General features: G+C 48.3%; 1 protein-coding gene across 10 annotated transcripts in view; it reads left to right on the forward strand.

Moving 5' to 3' along the window:
• Positions 1-17,663, forward strand: part of DAB2IP (DAB2 interacting protein) — a 320,886-nt gene that overhangs the window by 216,812 nt on the left and 86,411 nt on the right. The window contains exon 1 of one of the 10 annotated variants that reach the window (XM_082208811.1): positions 5,679-5,869. The exons of the other annotated variants lie outside the window; for them this stretch is intronic. The gene's annotated coding sequence lies outside the window, so the exon portion shown is untranslated. Of the gene's footprint in view, positions 1-5,678; positions 5,870-17,663 lie in introns of those variants that run through there. 10 annotated transcript variants of the gene reach the window in all.

The following is a 17,663-nucleotide window of genomic DNA, read 5'->3' on the forward strand; positions in this document are numbered from 1 at the left end:
TGCCAATAACTCTCTTGGCTATGTCACTTGGGCTTAGGGCATGTCTGGGTGCTGCTGGCAAAAGGCTGGAGGCTTGTGGATGAAGTGGAACCCACCCACTCATATTTTGAGGGGTCAGCACTTTTACAGGCTTTGCCATAACTCTGCCTCCCGTTGATTCAAGATGCCCCTGCAGAAATATGCTGCCTTTTGTTGCTCTAACCAGGGCTGTGTGTAAAGCGCCAGTGCGGTAGGTGCTGAGTTGTCAGTGGCTGAGTGTCAGACTAGGGCTTAGGAAACCAGGATTGTTGTGGGAGGAGAAGGAGAAGCATGCACACTGCCTCCTTGGAGAAAAAGTCGGTGCATAAATGCAGTCAGTCAGTCAATCAATCAATCAACCAACCAATCAATCAATACTGTAGTCAGCCAGCCAGAGGCTTCGTACTACAACTCCCCTGGACCTGGTCTCTGTAGCAGGGCTGTGGCTAAGGAGTGGAGCACCCAGTCTTTTACTCCATGCTCTAGATATATTGCCCTTCTCCTTCTCCTCACCCCTTTTAAAAAGTGAGGACTCCTCCACACACACACACCTGGTCCTCATTCACCAAGAGGCCAAATTCTGTACATTGATGTGAATTTCTGGCATGGGCCCAATCCACAAGTCCTCTTTAAGTGCCTATCAACATTCCTGTAGTGCAGGCTCTTGGCAGGGGTAATGGCGGTTTTGCCTAAAACTCAGGGAAGGCTGAAGCAGAACTTTGGCCTGACCTGGCTTGACTCTTCTTACATTCTTTAAAATTAGGAAGGATTTCATGTAGGGCTTCCCTGGCTCTTGATCCTGAGGCTGAAGCGCGGTTGCTGGCAGGAGCGAGGCCTCGTCAGCATTTCGTCAGTGCAGAGATCTGCACTGGTTTCTGAACTGCTTCCGGGCCGGGTTCAAGGGGTAATGCTGTTAGCATTATACCTGAATAACTTGGGACCAGTTTACCTACGAGATCGCCTTGCCCCACATGTGCCCACTCAAGCACTTCAGTCGGCAGAAGAAATCCATCCTTGAGAACACAGGTGAAACTCGAAAAATTAGAATATCATGGAAAAGTTAATTTATTTCAGTCATTCAATTTAAAAAGGTGAAACTAATATAAGAGATAGACTCATGACATGCCAAGCGAGATATGTCAAGCCTTGATTTGTTATCATTGTGATGATCATGGCGTACAGCTGATGAAAACCCCAAATTGACCATCTCAGAAAATTAGAATATTCAAGGAAATCAGCAAAACAAGGACTACAAATCGAGCAAGATTGGACCTCGGAGAAGTAGAAGCACATCTCACTTTGCATGTCATGAGTCAATCTCATACATTAGTTTCACCTTTTCAGTTGAATTACTGAAAGAAATTAACTTTTCCACGATATTCTAATTTTTTGAGTTTCACCTGTAGTATCATAGAATTGGAAGGGACCCTGAGGGTCATTTAGTCCAACCCCCTGCAATGCAGTTGTCCTGTATAGGGATCAAACCTGCGACCTTAGCGTTATCAGCACCATGCTCTAACCAACATTGCTTCATCTTCCACTCTTTGGAACTCCCAGCCTCTTGACACCAGGCAGACACTTTCGCTGTCTTCTTCTCAGCACCTGCGAACTAGCATTTTGTTCAGATGAGCCAACTTAGATATTTAGAAAGCTTCTCTGAGCTTTAATCTGTTTCTCGTCGATTGATTGATTGATTGATTGATTGAATTTATTTATATACCGCCCTATACCCGAAGGAGGGACAAGGGTGGCGCTGTGGGTTAAACCACAGAGCCTAGGACTTGCCAATTAGAAGGTTGGTGGTTCGAATCCCCGCGACGGGGTGAGCTCCCATTGCTCGGTCCCAGCTCCTGCCAACCTAGCAGTTCAAAAGCACGTCAAAGTGCAAGTAGATAAATAGGTACCCCTCTGGCGGGAAGGTAAATGGTGTTTCCATGCGCTGCTCTGGTTCTCCAGAAGCAGCTTAGTCATGCTGGCCACATGACCCGGAAGCTGTATGCTGGCTCCCTTGGCCAGTAAAGTGAGATGAGCGCCGCAACCTCAGAGTCGGCCACGACTGGACCTAATGGTGCTTTATACCCTTTACCTTTATACCCGAAGGTCTCACGGCGGTTCACATACGTTTTGAAATATGGCAACCCTAGTAGTGTCATCACTAATGGAACTGGGAGACAAACTCTGTGAAAGGATGAAACTGTTGTTGATTCTTCTCAATAATCCTGTTTGTTTGTTGTATCTTTTTCATAAACCGCTTTGAGGTGATGGTGACTTTTGAATGAAACAAAGCAAATAAATAAAATGAAAGGATATACCATAAGGATGGGCGACCCAGGTGCTGGTTGGAAGCCTTGGCAGAAGGCCCAGGGGGGAACAGACATCTGGGAGGTTTTGTGGGGCCCTCGCAGATGTCAGCAGAGAACATGGGTGATGGCATCAGAAAGGTGCCCCCTACAGGGCTCCGGCCCATGGCAAGCAACCTGGCACCGCTGGTGAGGGCGGGCATGGAAAGCGCCCCGTCAGCGTGGCCGAGATTGGTGATTAATTTGTCACGGACTCCTTTCCACGCTTTTCCTGACAGAGCTCATAAATCCTCATCTACTCTGCTCCTGAGCTCCAGCGAGCAAGGCAGATTGGAGGAGGCAGTTGGCGGGCTGCGCACACTCGCGCTCATTACTGCTTCTGTTACCCGTGTCTGCCTTTTCTCTCCTCCCTCCTGGCACACCCAACATTTGCCTTCTAAGCCAGGGCAAGATCAGCAGTGTGGAAGAGAGAGAGAGAGAGAGAGAGAGAGAGAGAGAGAGAGAGAACACTAAACCTGTTGGACCCAGCATTGGTAAAAGGTAAAGGTACCCCTGCCCGTACGGGCCAGTCTTGCCAGACTCTAGGGTTGTGCGCCCATCTCACTCAAGAGGCCGGGGGCCAGCGCTGTCTGAAGACACATCCGGGTCACGTGGCCAGCGTGACATCGCTGCTCTGGCGAACCAGAGCCGCACACGGAAACGCCGTTTACCTTCCCGCTTGTAAGCGGTCCCTATTTATCTACTTGCACCCGGGGGTGCTTTTGAACTGCTAGGTTGGCAGGCGCTGGGACCGAACGACGGGAGCGCACACCACCGCGGGGATTCGAACCGCCGACCTTTCGATCGGCAAGCCCTAGGCACTGAGGCTTTTACCCACAGCGCCACCTGCGTCCCAACCAGGTACCTCCTCAAAATAACTCAACACTTCAGTATGGCAGCACCTGAACTTTGGAACTCCCTTCCTATAGGTATTGGGCAGGTGCCTCCACTGTACTCTCTTTGGCAACTGCTATAAACATTTTTATTCAGGCACGTCTACTCAAATGTTTAGGCTGCTGCTGCCAGTTTAATCAGCCTTTGGTCTGATAATCTGATGGTTCTATATGGTTTTCGTAAACTGCTCTGAGGTTTGTTTGTTGCTTTACAATCAAGCAGTGTATAAACGTTGTGAAATAAACTAGAGGCATGTCAAGACCTTGCTCTCTTCTGTTTATGGATCGCATAAGCAGAGCCCTACCTGAGACCCTTGAGAGCTGCTGCCAGTCAGAGCGAGAGGCAGGCCTGAACTAGACAGGCCAGCACTTTGACTCGTAATAAGGTGTGGTGTTCATAAAGGCCATACATTTAAGAGGGGTTCCCCTCTCCCCCCACCCCTGAGTCCTGACAGTTGTAGTTTGCTAAGGGTGCTGAGAACCTGCCCCATTCCCCTCCCAGAATTGTAGCCCTGGGAAGAGAATACTGGGTGGATGTTAACAACTCCATGTAAAATTTAATTTTATGTAATAAAATTAAAGCAGTTGGGAGCACAAAATGGCCATCCTAGGTCATTTGGGCTGTTAATAATATGGTCCTGATACATTTTTTTGGAAATCCCCATTCTATAACTAAGGCACACGTGATGCTAATTTACAGAGAGGCTTAGTAAGGGCAGCCGCCCAGACAGACTTTTACTGAGATGACTTCAGTCCTGAGCCTATAGCCTAACACCCTTTGTGGGTCCAGCATTTGTGGGGCAGCAAGATAAAGAAGGTGCAAATACTTAAATAATCAGCAGTTAGCAAAATATACATATCTATATCTGTATCTGTATATCACGCATTGCCAGCCCAAGGTAAAAGCAGTCCATCTGAGCAGCAAGAACTTTAAATTCCAGCAATAGTCCTTTCCTGCCCATGATTTTTCATTCCTGCGCTTCAAAGCAGACTTGTTATCTCCAGCGACAAAGTCCACATTTGAAGGGCCCAGGGCAGCCGAGATAAACGCTTGTAAAAAAAACCTTTTCCAAAGGATGCTGAGGAATTCACGGCTCCTGTACTTTGGACTATGAGTTAAGAGGATCGGGCTGAGGCATTTTGCTGCAGATCCCATGGGTCACCCTCCCACTTCTTAGCGCAGGACCCAATCCTCCCACAAAGTTTTCTAGGACCCTGGTCGATCCCAGGTGACTGTGGGAAGTTCCCACAGAAGTGGTAGAAGCCCCTTCCCTACAGGGTTACCCCCCCACACCTTGTTTCTGACATAATTCCTGTGCCCGTTAACAGATTTAGTGATGCTACACAGAAATCCATCAGGGAAGTCCCTCTCCCTCCCCCACTCTGCCAGCTTGGCACAGGAAACTCACCAGGTGTGACCACATTGCCTCTCTCAGCGCACCTTACATCGCAGGGTTGTTGTGGGGGTTAAATGAGGAGGGGAAGAACCATATATATATGCCACCTCAACCTCCTTGGAGAAAAAAGGTGGGATATAAATGAAATGAATGAATGAATGCATGAACAAACAAACAAACAAACAAACAAATGGTACCACTTAGAACAGGGGTCAGCAAACTTTTTCAGCACTTTCCCTCAGACCTTGTTGTGGGGTGGGGCTGGACTATATTTTGAAGGGAAAAAAATGAACGAATTGCTATGCCCCACAAATAACCCAGAGAGGCATTTTAAATAATAGCACACATTCTGCTGATTCCCGGACCTCCGCGGGCCAGATTTAGAAGGCGATTGGGTCGGATCTGGCCCCTGGGCCTTAGTTTGTCTATCCATGACTTAGAACTTGAGAACTTAGGAACCATTCAGTCTCCCGACACTTCTATGCTGGACCCCAGATTGCCCACCTTTCTCAGTTTTCCTTTTTAAAAAACTTATTTTAAAAAGCACAAAACTTTGTTCATGGGGCACCTGGATGTACTGCAGAGTGTCACACGCCACCTCGATTTTGCTACCCCCATGCAGATCTGCGCCCAGAGTGCTTTTGAGTTCTTAGCAATGCTCCTTCGTGGATATTTAGGGAGACCTGTCCATCCTTCGTTTGTTTTAGTTGGGAGCAGCAGCCCTCCAGGGTTCCCAGGCAGAGTGGCGTCCTTCTCACCATCTCCTGCCTGATCCTTAAAAAGGAAAAGAACAAGGGGGAGCTGCCAGGCTTGGATCTGTCCCCTTCTGCACTCAGAGCATGCACTCTTTGCCGTGCTGGAGGTGGGAGCCTTCCTGCCTGTCCCTTTAAAAGCCCCTGCCTGCTGCAGAAGGAGTTAATAATATTGGCTTTGTCTGCGAACTGGCTGAGGATTGTTCCCTGTAGACTGCGTGCTGGAACAGTTTCCTGAGGCCGCAGGGAGCTGGGCTGGGGCCAAGAGCCAGCATGCTGAGCCCGGCTGCTCACACCATACAAGGAGGTCTGATGAGGAGAGGAGACTTACTTCCTGCTGATGGGTTGGTGGGTGAGGGCTGGAGGAGATGAGATACCAGCCTTTCTTCCCTCCTCCACTGTCTGCCCCTCACCTGCAAAAACAGAAAACGGAAAATTCAGGAAGAGACCGGGAAGCGAAACTCACCATGGTAAGTAAGATCTTGTAAGCTTTGCTGTCCGGAGTTTGTGTTACTCAGAAAACAAAACCATTGCTCATAGTGCATGCTTTCACCATCGCCTCCTTCCGCCTGCAGGCCCAAAGAAAATTCCTCTCGTTCTTCTGGAGCTGCAATCTGGCACTCCAGTTTACACCCCTCCTTCCAAGGGTGGTTTTAGAAGGAGAAAAGATCCCCAAACAACCAAACTGTGTCTCAGAAACAGGATGCTCTTTTTATAGCCGGCCTGGTTGTGTTTCATGCAAAGGGTGTTTTCCTCGCCTTCCTCCTGGGGACTCAAATCTGTGCAATTTATGGATGGGAGGGGAAATGTTGCGTTTTGCCACTTTCTTCTTTTTTTGCAAGCGCACGGTGTTTCCTGTTTCCTCATCCACAGTGTATTTTGGTGCCTGGGGCTACGTTTACCCAGACTGGTATGTGCCACCAGAGATGCCTCAGGTGATGGTGGGAAGTTCTCACAGACAGAACGAAAGCCCCAAAGGGCAAAAGAGACAGCAGCCTCATTGACAATTTCATTTCCCAGAAGGTGGAAGAAGCAACACAGGGATCATCTATATTGGACCTGGTCCTCACGGATAGGGAGAAACTGATCAACAAAGTGGAAGTACTGGGAAACTTGGGAGGAAGTGATCATGTCCTCTTGGGTTTCATGATACAGAGGCAAGGGAAAGTTGAGTGTAGTTGGACATGCACTCTGGACTTTAAGAAGGCCAGTTTCAAAAAGCTGAAGGAACTACTGGGTGAGATCCCATGGTCAGAAATACTCAAAGAGAAGAGAGACCAACATGGATAGGAGTTTCTAAACAGAGAAATATTGATATAGTTTAGTTGGTTAGAGCATGGTGCTGATAACACCACAGTATTCCAGGCGTGGTCCGACCAAGGCAGAATAGAGTGGGACTATGACTTCCCTTGATCTGAGCACTCTTCTTCTTCCTTGGCAATCCTTCATAGTCAAGTAAGATTGTCTTCCATGAACATGGTCTAAATAATGAGTCTGTAAGTGACTGTGGAGGCCAATTCTGGATCCACACTTCCTTCCACAGTGGGGACATAGGTTTCTGGAGCAGGAGTTGATCACGGTGAGGGTTTGCCAGTTGTTCCTTCGTCTTTGCAGGTTTCTCGCTTTTGTCCTGAGTTCAAGTGTCTTCAAAGCCCATGACACCTTTGGTAAAGGCTGTTCTCCAATTGGAGTGCTCACAGGCCAGTGTTTCCCAGTTGCCAGTGTTTATACTACATTTTTTTAGATTTGCCTTGAGAGAGTCTTTGAACCTCTTTTGTTGACCACCAGCATCACACTTTCCATTCTTAAGTTCAGACTAGAGTAGTTGCTTTGGAAGACGATCATCAGGCATCCAAACAACATGACCAGTCCAATGAAGTTGACGTTGAAGAATCATTGCTTCAACACTGGTGATCTTTGCTTCTTCCAGTACATTGGCATTGTGGTCTACTAAGACCCCTAGATGCTTTTCACATATATACTACTGGCAATTCAGTAGTATAATAGATATTACTGGATTGCTAATATTATAATCTTCAAATATCTGAAGGGCTGTCACATGGAAGATGGAGCAAGCTGCTGCTCTACAGCACAGGACCCAAACCAATGGATCCAAATGACAAGAAATGAGACTCTGACTAAACATTAGGAATAACTTTCTGAGGGTCAGAGCTGTTTGAGAGTGAAGTTGTCTCCCTTGGGAGGTGGTAGACTCTCCTTCCTTGGAGGTTGTTAAGCAGGGGTTGGCTGGCCACCTGCCAGGGATGCTATAGCTGCGCTTCCTGCCTTGCAGGGGGCTTACTACATGACCCTTGCAGGTTCCTTCCCAACTCTGTGGTTCTGTGATTCTATACAGAGCATGGAACTCATGAGCTGGAATTATTCTGGATTTAGTGGCCATGTGTGACCTTACACATATCCCTGAAGGAATCTGACACTGAGCATTCAGGGGGTCCAGAGAGAACAGTTGAGGGGGGGGGAGGTTTAGACCAGGCATAGGCAAACTCCGACCCTCCAGATGTTTGGGACTACAATTCCCATCATCCCTAGCTAACAGGACCGGTGGCCAGGGATGATGGGAATTGTAGTCCCAAATATCTGGAGGGCCAGAGATGGTTTAGACTCAGAATATCACCCCTCTGATGATTTGGCCCATTTGAGTTACCCTTTCATGCTGGTGTCCTTGAGGTGTTTCCTACCTCCAAGAAAAGTCACTTAACAAGGAATCCTCATGTTTGCCTTGGCTGAGTCCTAGGTGTGTTTACTCAAGGAATTATATTGAATTCTTGAGATTGACACACCCTGGCGAGTGTGGCTGTTCTGAGGCACTTTTTGCCGTTGGGGTGTGGGAAGACTGGAGTTCTCATAATCAGGTCTGATTATGGCACTTTTGTGTTTGCAGGTAGGCTTCAAACCTTTCTCTCCCTCTGCCCCCGCCCCCACAATAATCATTATTTGCATTAATTACGTGATGGCTGATCTCTGCCTCCACGGTTGGGGTCAGTGGTGCTTCTCAATCCCAGTTCCCAGAAGCCACAGGAGTGGGGTGAGCAATGCTCTTGTGCCCAGGACCTGCTTGCGGATTTCCCATAGAGGACATCTGGCTGGCCACTGTGAGAAGAGGATGAGATCTTTCTTCACAAAGCATCACCCATCACATTGCCCAGGACTTCCCAGGGCTTCACCTGACCAGATAAGGGCATTGGTGGCAATTACCGAAATCTTACAGATAGTTCCTCTTTCTGAGCTCTTTGTGTGTGCTCAGAGCTGTTGTCATTTTTGCTGCTGCTTCCTGTGTTCAGGGCCAAGACAGGGCTAAGATTACCCCTTTCTCCCCAGTATTGCATGTGAAGCACCACGCTAGGGTGGAAGAACACCAAATTCCCTTTTCAGCAGTCCTCATTGCTCTGAAAATGTCAAACGCTCAAGTCGATTGCCTGACTTTTTCCCTCTCTTGCCCTCCCTCCCACCCACCTCTCTTCTTCTCCTTTTTTAAAAAAATCCATGGCTAAAGCTGTTTGCATTAATTATTTCCAGCCTCCCAGATATGTTCCTTTTTGCAGTCCGAGGAAATAATTGGGGCAGATGCTGGCTGAGAGCTGCCTTTCCCATGCTTGGGAAGGAAAGGAGGAGGGAGAGAGAAAAAAAAGGAAAGCTTGCGTTGGAATTAGATATTTGCAAACAACTGTCATATCTAGGTCACTTGGATATGGTGCGGCAGAGTGGAGGGGTGGGGGGGCAGGAATAAAATCCTTCGAAGAAAGACATTATGGGTGGGGTTTTTTCAAATTTTCTGCAGATCTACAGCCGTTTGGGGCTGTCAGGTTGGAGGGTGAAGGGAGTGGGGTTGTGCGACAGCCGTTTCCTCCCCCCCCCAACCCACCAGCACACTTGTCTCCTTGCCTGTCTCACCACTGGTTCCATTGTCAGTAATGAATCAGCCTCCGAGGAAGATTAAAATGAAAGGGAGCTGCACTCTCTGTTTTAGGGGTTTTGTGTTTTCTGAGTGCCCTGGGACACAGCAGGAGGTAGGTATCCTTTTGGCTTTAGAGGAGAATTTATTAATAATAATAATAATAATAATAATAATAATAATAATAATAATAATAGAATTTATGTATTATCCCCTACCACTAGGAGAGTCACTTGCACCAATGTTAATACATCGAGCATACAGATGGCTCAACAGCAGCAACATAGAATATTAGAATTGTAGAATTTGAAGGGATCCCAAGGGTCATCTAGTTCAACCCCCTGTAAATGTAGGAATCGTTTTGCTCGTTGTAGGGCTCAAACCCACAACCTTGAGATTAAGAGTCTCATGTTCTACCGACTGAGCTATTCCAGGAATGCAGTTATCCTTGTTGCTGTTATTTCTGTTAATTTATTAATTGCCTTCTAAACCACAGTCTCAATGTGATTTACACATAAAATAGTTTTAGACCAGGAAATACGTGGTAAAGACCCATTTATCCATGAAAACCTGATGGGACAAAAATCTGTCCCACTTCTTCTAGGGAAGGAAGATAATGGGCACCTGCAGTATCTCAAACAGGAATGCCATTGCACAGGACAGGGGCAGCCACACTAAAAGCCCTGCTCTGAGTTACTGCGAAGTTGGCTCCTGAGGTCTTTGGAGCTTGCAGGAGAGACTCCCACAGACCACAGTAATTCACTGGGTGCATAAAGGGATAAGGCTCTCTCTCAAGCAATGTATGTTAGTAACAGGGGACATGGGTGGCACTGTGGTCTAAACCACTGAGCCTCTTGGGCTTGCCGATCAGAAGGTTGGCGGTTCGAATCCCCGCAATGGGGTGAGCTCCCGTTGCTCGGTCCCTGCTCCTGCCAACCTAGCAGTTCGAAAGCACGTCAAAGTGCAAGTAGATAAATAGGTACCGCTCCGGCGGGAAGGTAAATGGTGTTTCCGTGCGCTGCTCTGCTTCGCCAGAATCGGCTTAGTCATGCTGGCCACATGACCCGAAAGCTGTACGCCAGCTCCCTCAGCCAGTAAAACGAGATGAGCGCCGCAATCCCAGAGTCGTCCACAACCGGACCTAATGGTCAGGAGTCCCTTTACCTTTACCTTTTATGTTAGTAACAACACCTTGAACTTGGCCAGGTAGCAAATTGGCAGCCATTGCAAGTCCTGTAAGCAAGGGGTTTTGCCCCTTACCAGCTTTTGCCCCTGGCCCTGCCCACAGCTGCCATGTGGCCCTCAAGAGATTGATGGAATGTGACCCTCTGACTGCAAACATTTCCTCTCTTTCTAATCTGCAACCCCCTTGGGATGTTCCTTGAGTCACAGCCCCTCTGCATGCTTCTGCAGTGGAGCTTCTCACACCACGAATAGCCAGCCCCTACCTGGCCCACCAGCCCCTCTTTGCTGCCTTAATTAGTCACTGAACAGAGGAAGGAAGGAAGGCTACCTTCCTGGGTTGGACTAGATGACCCTCGGAGGTCCCATCCAACTCTACAATTCTGTGATTGTATTAATGCACTATTGTATACTGGAGCCTCTAGACATTTGGGACTTCCAAGGAAATAATCGGGTCGGGGCTGCTGCACGTTCGCCTCACTCCTCGTCCCCCTCTTTCTTTTCCCACCTGTGCCTTCCCCATCTCTTGCTCTGCCATTTTTGCAACAGGTTAGGAGTGTGGGGGACCAAGCCAGCTTCTGCAAAATGATTCATTAATGATGAATTAAATTCTCGTTTACAAAACCGTAATCCTGCTTGATCATTTTTGTTCAGCCCTCACCTTTTCGCTCTTAAAATTCAGCGCAAGGGTTTATGAATGTTTAAAAATTGCTTTGTTGGTCCCCGAAGTAATTTGACAAGTCTGTCAGCTATTGATTAAAAAAAAAGAAAGGAACTACCTGGAATTATTCAAGGATTGGGATGACTTGGGGAATTAGGTAGAAATTGTAAGAGAGCAGGGAGGGGCGATATTCCAAATGCGAAAGGAAGTAAGATGTTGGAGAGTAAATATGTTCTCGAAATACTTTCTGAAAAATCCATTATGGCTGTGAAATTAACTTGAAATGAGGTGCTCATCAAGGGTCTTCTTGAGGGTGAGGTGGGTGGGCATGTTCTGTTCATGTACTGTCCTCAGAATGGACCCAGTTAAAACTATGGCATTTGCTCTCCCAGGAGGCAGTGATGGCCAACAACTTGGATGGCTTTAGGATTGGACCATGGGCCTCATCCTGCAAGCTCTTCTTATGCTCTTATGACTGGTTCTGAAGAGGCAGCTGCCACCCTTCTGGGCCAAAGGAAGGAGCCCCATTGTGCTCCTATAAGACAGCTAAGTGACAGGAAAAAGGACGATGGTGATAAAATGATGCGATACTGTAATAGCACGGGTGGAGTTTTTCTCCATCAGTGGGGTGGGGAGAATTGACCAGTGAAAGGAGCTGCAGGGAATTCAGGAGCAGATCAAAGGGTTTCTTCCACTGTGCTTAATGGGCTTAAGGAACTCACTGCCACAATATACAGTCGTACCTCGGGTTAAATATGCTTCAGGTTGAGCATTTTCAGGTTACACTCCACGGCGACCCGGAGGTAACGGAACGCGCTACTTCTGGGTTTCGCTGCTTGCACATGCACAGATGCTCAAAATGACTTCACGCGCATGCGTGGAAGCGGCAAATTGCGCACTCGCAGATGCGGGTTGCTTTCGCTTCAGGATGCGAACGGGGCTCCGGTACGGATCCCATTCACATCCAGAGGTACCACTGTATGCATTAGTCACTGTTTAAGCTTAGATGGCTGTGAAAGGCAGATGAGGCAATATTCGTGGAGGACCAGTCTCATCAGTTGGCATCTAGCCATCAAGGCCCAGCTAGTCCACCATTCTCTTCTCACAGTCGCCAACCAGATGCAAGCAGGATTTGAGCACAAGAGCAGCGCTCTGTCCTCGCATGGTTTTCAGGAAGCACTTCTGCCTCCAACTTCTTGGTTTAACTCTTGAATTCTGGTTGCTGGGAAGCAGCCTAGAGTGAGACAGGCGCCCACTTTTGTCCCCTGGCTGTGGGCCTCTGGGCCTGGCATGCGGAGGGTGGGGAAGCTCTGGCCATCCAGATGTCTTTGGACTGCGTCTTCCATTGTCCTTAGCCATTGGCCATGCTGGCTGCTCAGCTGGGAGGCCCCCAGTTTCCCTGCCCTTTCCGTCTAACCCATCACAGCTCTTTTGCACTTAAGGAGATGATGCGTTTCTGGAGCAATTAGCAGTTGCAGCCCAGTGCCTATCAACTCCAACTTAATTCAGACATCGCAAAATCCGATCTCCAAGATCAGGAACATTTCATAAGCCTTTGCAGGATCCTTCTCTTGCCTCCCTCCCCTCTCTTCGCAAGTTCTACCCTTCCTTTCCAGACTTGTAGCAACCACAAGTTTTCTCAGACATCCAAATAGAACTGCAGGCATGCGCTGGAAGTTGCTTGCAAGCCATAGTTTGCAAACCAAAGCTCTGGCTTGGTTGCAGCTTCTGGCTGGCAGGTTTGTTTGATTCTGACGAACTTTGGTTATTTGCTTATTCTTCTGCCCTGAACTCTTGGTGTTGGATGTTGGAGTTACCAGTAGCATCTAGGGCACTGTCTAAAGACACATGTGGGCAGCTGGCCTTTCAGCAAAGTTGCTGCATCGTGTTCTCTCAGTTTGTAGTCCTTGCCTAATACTGGCCTCCTTTGCAGGGGCGTTGTGAAGATAGGGCCTACTCTTAACGTGCTGTGTCACAGAACCGCTTGTGTGATGTGGTTGGATATTTGCAAGTTACTTTGGCCTCCTAGAAGCCTTTATCTGTTCAACTGCAATGAGTTTGCCTGTCGTGTCCCTGTGTGATTCTTTGTTCTTTCAGCTGTGCCTCTCTTGCATCCAAGTGACAGGTTGAATGCACAGATGCTTCTTAACTTCCCGTCCTGAGATGAGGCTACCCTTAGCAGCTCTTCACAATTGTTGTTCTTGGTTTGCTTCCATCCAGCTGGATGAACTTTTTTCAATGCAGGAAACTGCTGCTGCTGCTGCTGCTTTGGACCTCAGCAGTAGTGTGCCATGGCACTTGGAAGGTTATGGGGCAGTAAATGGAGCAGGTGGTCTTCCTTTCACCTCAACTTCTACCTAATGCTTTGAAGGTGGCAGAGATTGACTTCTGCACCCTGAGCAGGTGTTCCGCCACTGAACTGTGGCCTTCTCCCAACTTGGTGGCTTCTGAGATTTCCTTAGGGCCATGCAGACTTCCCATTGGTCACTTTTTTCGCTCCTGCTGAGCTCTATAGCAATGTTTGCAAAGAGGGAAGAGTCACAAAACATCGGTGGGACAGGGAATGGTATGTAGAAGCGGAGCAATGCCTGGAAGGTGCGTTGCATTTAGCAAGTGAATGAACAGGGAGGGTTTCACGCCAATTGGGTGGTGGGGTCACCACACACTGCATTGCAGGCTACTTCCTTCGCTTCCTGCTCTTTTGCCTCAAATGGGATGGCAAAGGACACAAGGCAGGGTGTCTTCTGACCTCTGCTGACATCCACTGAGGTGGATGAGCAGATTCCCCATCTCCAACTTGAGGGCTCTCTTGCACTGTCTGAAGCGACATTTCTCTGATTTCCCAAATCGAAACATTTTCTTTGCATGCCTGCAAATATTTTATTTTTAAACCAGAGCAGAGATGAGAGGAAGTACAATCGGCCCTCTGTGGAGCATCCCTCCCCATCTCAGTTTCCACCTGACTCACTGTGCTGAGCCGAGCCCTGATGAGTCAGGCCAAAGGCCCAATCAACTCAGCATCCTGTTTCCCCGCAGTGTCCAGCCAGGTGATGCAAGCGCAGTAGCCTTCTCCTTCCTTCCTTTCCCCCCGGAAGCTGTTATTTAAAGGTAGGCTGCCCCTGAATCTGGAGCTTCCCCATAGCCATCAATAGGCACCAGTAGCCCTCTCTTCCTCCATGCATTTAATTTGATACTAGGGAATTAAATATTTGGGGACGCAGGTGGCGCTGTGGGTAAAAGCCTCAGCGCCTAGGGCTTGCCGATCGAAAGGTCGGCGGTTCGAATCCCTGCGGCGGGGTGCGCTCCCGTCGTTCGGTCCCAGCGCCTGCCAACCTAGCAGTTCGAAAGCACCCCCGGGTGCAAGTAGATAAATAGGGACCGCTTACAAGCGGGAAGGTAAACGGCGTTTCCGTGTGCGGCTCTGGTTCGCCAGAGCAGCGATGTCACGCTGGCCACGTGACCCGGAAGTGTCTTCGGACAGCGCTGGCCCCCGGCCTCTTGAGTGAGATGGGCGCACAACCCTAGAGTCTGGCAAGACTGGCCCGTACGGGCAGGGGTACCTTTACCTTTACCTTTAATTAAATATTTAAAAACTGTCAATATCATAATGTTGTACTACGAGTCTATGGTGCTGTGTTCGATTTGAGACACCTCGCCTCGAAAACGATATTGTTGAGTTGGGAAAGATTCAGAAAGGGGATGGAGGGACGCCTCTGTGAGAAAAGGTTGCAACCTTTGGTAATTTTTAGATTGGATAAAAGGCAGGTAAGAGATGACATGATAGAAGTTTGTAAGACTCTGCAGGGTGTGGAGAAAGTGGATAGTGAAAAGGTTTTCTCCCAATCTTGAAACACTAGAACTTGTGGAAGATTCAGGACAGGCGAAAGAAAGTCCTTCTTAATGCAGAAAGTCCTTCTTAATGGCTACTAGCCAAGGTTTTCGGAAGGGGAGAGTTGCACAGTAGTTTATACCTTAGCATTTTAAACCAGAAAGTTATATGGAACTCCCTGCCTATTGATATTAGCCAGGTGCCATCGTTATACTGTTTTCAGACCCTGTCAAAAACTGTTTCGTTTAGGCAAAAATTTGTTTTTTTAAAATGTTTTTATTTTATCTATATTTTGATATTATTTTGTCTCCTGTTTTTAAAAGTCTTATTTTATTGCTGCTATTTTGTAATGAATATTTTATGGAAACAGCTTAGAAATTTATTATTATTATTAAACAGTATACAAGGCTTGTGATATAAATAAGTAAGGGTGTACACCTCCCACTTCCCCAGTCAAGAAAGACCTGAAAGCTGAGCCTTCTCTGAATCTGAAGTTGGAGGCAGTGATGCCCCTGATTGCTGGAATCTGCAGGCAGGAGAATATTGCTCTTGTGGTTGGATCCTGCTCCCTGGTTTCCCACTGACATCTGGCTGACCACTGTGAGAGCAGGATCCTGGACTAGAGAGACTACTGGCCTGATCCAACGTGCTCTTCTTGCATTCTTACAGTCCTACTGAACTTTAAAAAAAAAAAACAACCAGCCACCCAACTCCACACTTAAATAAATAAATGCAAATTGGGAGAGGCGGGAGGACTTGAGAGGATACCCACAAGCCCCACACCGGGGACCCCAGAGCAAGACAGGCCGCTGGTAACCTCAGAAGTGGAGGAGATCCCTGGGAGTTCCAGGGCCATCTTCTCTGATGCTAAAGTATGCAGATCTCATTGATTTGGATACCATAATCCAGTCGTTGAGGGTTTTTTTGTTTGTTTGTCTTAGTATTTGCAGTGCTGGCTTATTGGTGGCCCACAGAAATAAAGGCCAAGAACTCCCCACCCACCCCCCAAAAAAAGGCATGGAAGGTGAGTGAGAGGCTTCAAAACTAATCCAGCGCATCCCTCTGAAAGTTTGCATTCCAGGCCTTTCCTCCTCTTCAAAGCGTAACACGTGGGGCGTATTAATACTTCTAGTTGACGTGCATGCGCAAGCAGCCGTCCCAGTTTAGGAATCGGCAGCCCTGCTCCAGACAAGCCGCCTTTCAGCATTGAACACAGACCCTTTCTCGCTGGTCCCTCACATCCCCAGTGTGTGCTCAGCCATTGGGTGGGACACCTGGAGACTTAGGAAGATGAGGGGTGGGTGTGCGAGATAAGAGCAGACCCCCAAGGTATGAGCGGGCTTTGCCAGCAGACTGGCAGGAAGCTCAGCTCAGCCAGCAGAGAGATGGCGTAATTAGCTGCTCCTGAGGCCCCTGCGGCCAAAGATGTGCCTGGTTAATTCCAATCAATATGGGGACTTCCAGCTTCCCTCACCTGTGTGACTCAGGGCTGTGAGAAACTCTCAGCTCTGCCCACCTTCTGGGCCGGTTGCATTCCCTGCTTCAGCCTCCTCTCAATGCTTAAGAGCATGGGTAGGCAAACTAAGGCCTGGGGGCCGGATCCGGCCCAATTGCCTTCTAAATCCGGCCCGTGGACGGTCCGAGAATCAGCGTGTTAGAGGAGAATGTGTCCTTTTATTTAAAATGCACCTCTGGGTTATTTGTGGGGCATAGGAATCCGTTCATTCCCCCCCCAAAAAAATATATATATATAGTCTGGCCCCCCACAAGGTCTGAGGGACAGTGGACTGGCCCCCTGTTGAAAAAGTTTGCTGACCCCTGCTTAAAGGCATCAGAAGAGGCCTGTCAGTTTAGGCCAAGGGCCTGTCTAGTCCAGTGTCCCGCTTCCCACAGTGGTCAAAGAGATACTATTATCAGTTGTCATGTTTTGCTCCCCCCTCCTCATTTCACCCCCCCCAACAACAACCCTGTGAGGAAAGCTAGGCTGAGAGACTGCCCCAAGTGTGGATTTGAACTCTGGCCCTAACCACTACCCCCTCCCCACTCAACCTTCCTTTTCTTCCTGACTTCTGTACAGAGTGCTCTGCATCCACAACTTCCTGTCCTTGCCCCGGCAATTGCAGATGCACAGTAGCACATAGATAACACACTGCCAAAAGGCAACCTCGGAGCAGTTCTCATTCATTGCCTCTATCGCAGCGCTTTTGTGGTGGTTGCATTTTGCCAGCACGCAAGTGAGCAGTAGCGCGCCTGGAGGAACCTTACTGCAAAAAGAGCCTTATTGTGTCAATGTCGAGATGACCGCAGAGCGGTGGGATGGGGAGAGTTCGAAAGCAAAGGCCTTTCTGCAGCCTCAGTTTTTCCTTTGCAGTTCAAAGAGTCGGTTTCACAAGACACATTTTTGGCTCCTTCTCTCCCCCAACCTTTTGGCATCCCAGCTGTGTTCAAGGCCTGTCAGACACCTGAACATTGGCTGAAGCTTCCACCTTGCGTGGGAAAAGTGGAGATAAAAATGGTTGTCAATGCCACTTTTGCTCCGTTAAACCCCTGAGAAGTACCTTCTCCCTGGAAAGATGGCAGCAGCCTACTTTGTGTAGTGTCAACCTCTTCCCAGATGTTTCTGCGTTGAGTCTGGGGCCCTTCTCCTGCTGTTTTTGCCTCACGTGGTATTCCAGGGTA

Source organism: Podarcis vaucheri (genome assembly GCF_965113315.1).
Source record: "Podarcis vaucheri genome assembly, chromosome: Z".
NCBI classification, from domain to species: Eukaryota; Metazoa; Chordata; class Lepidosauria; order Squamata; family Lacertidae; genus Podarcis; species Podarcis vaucheri.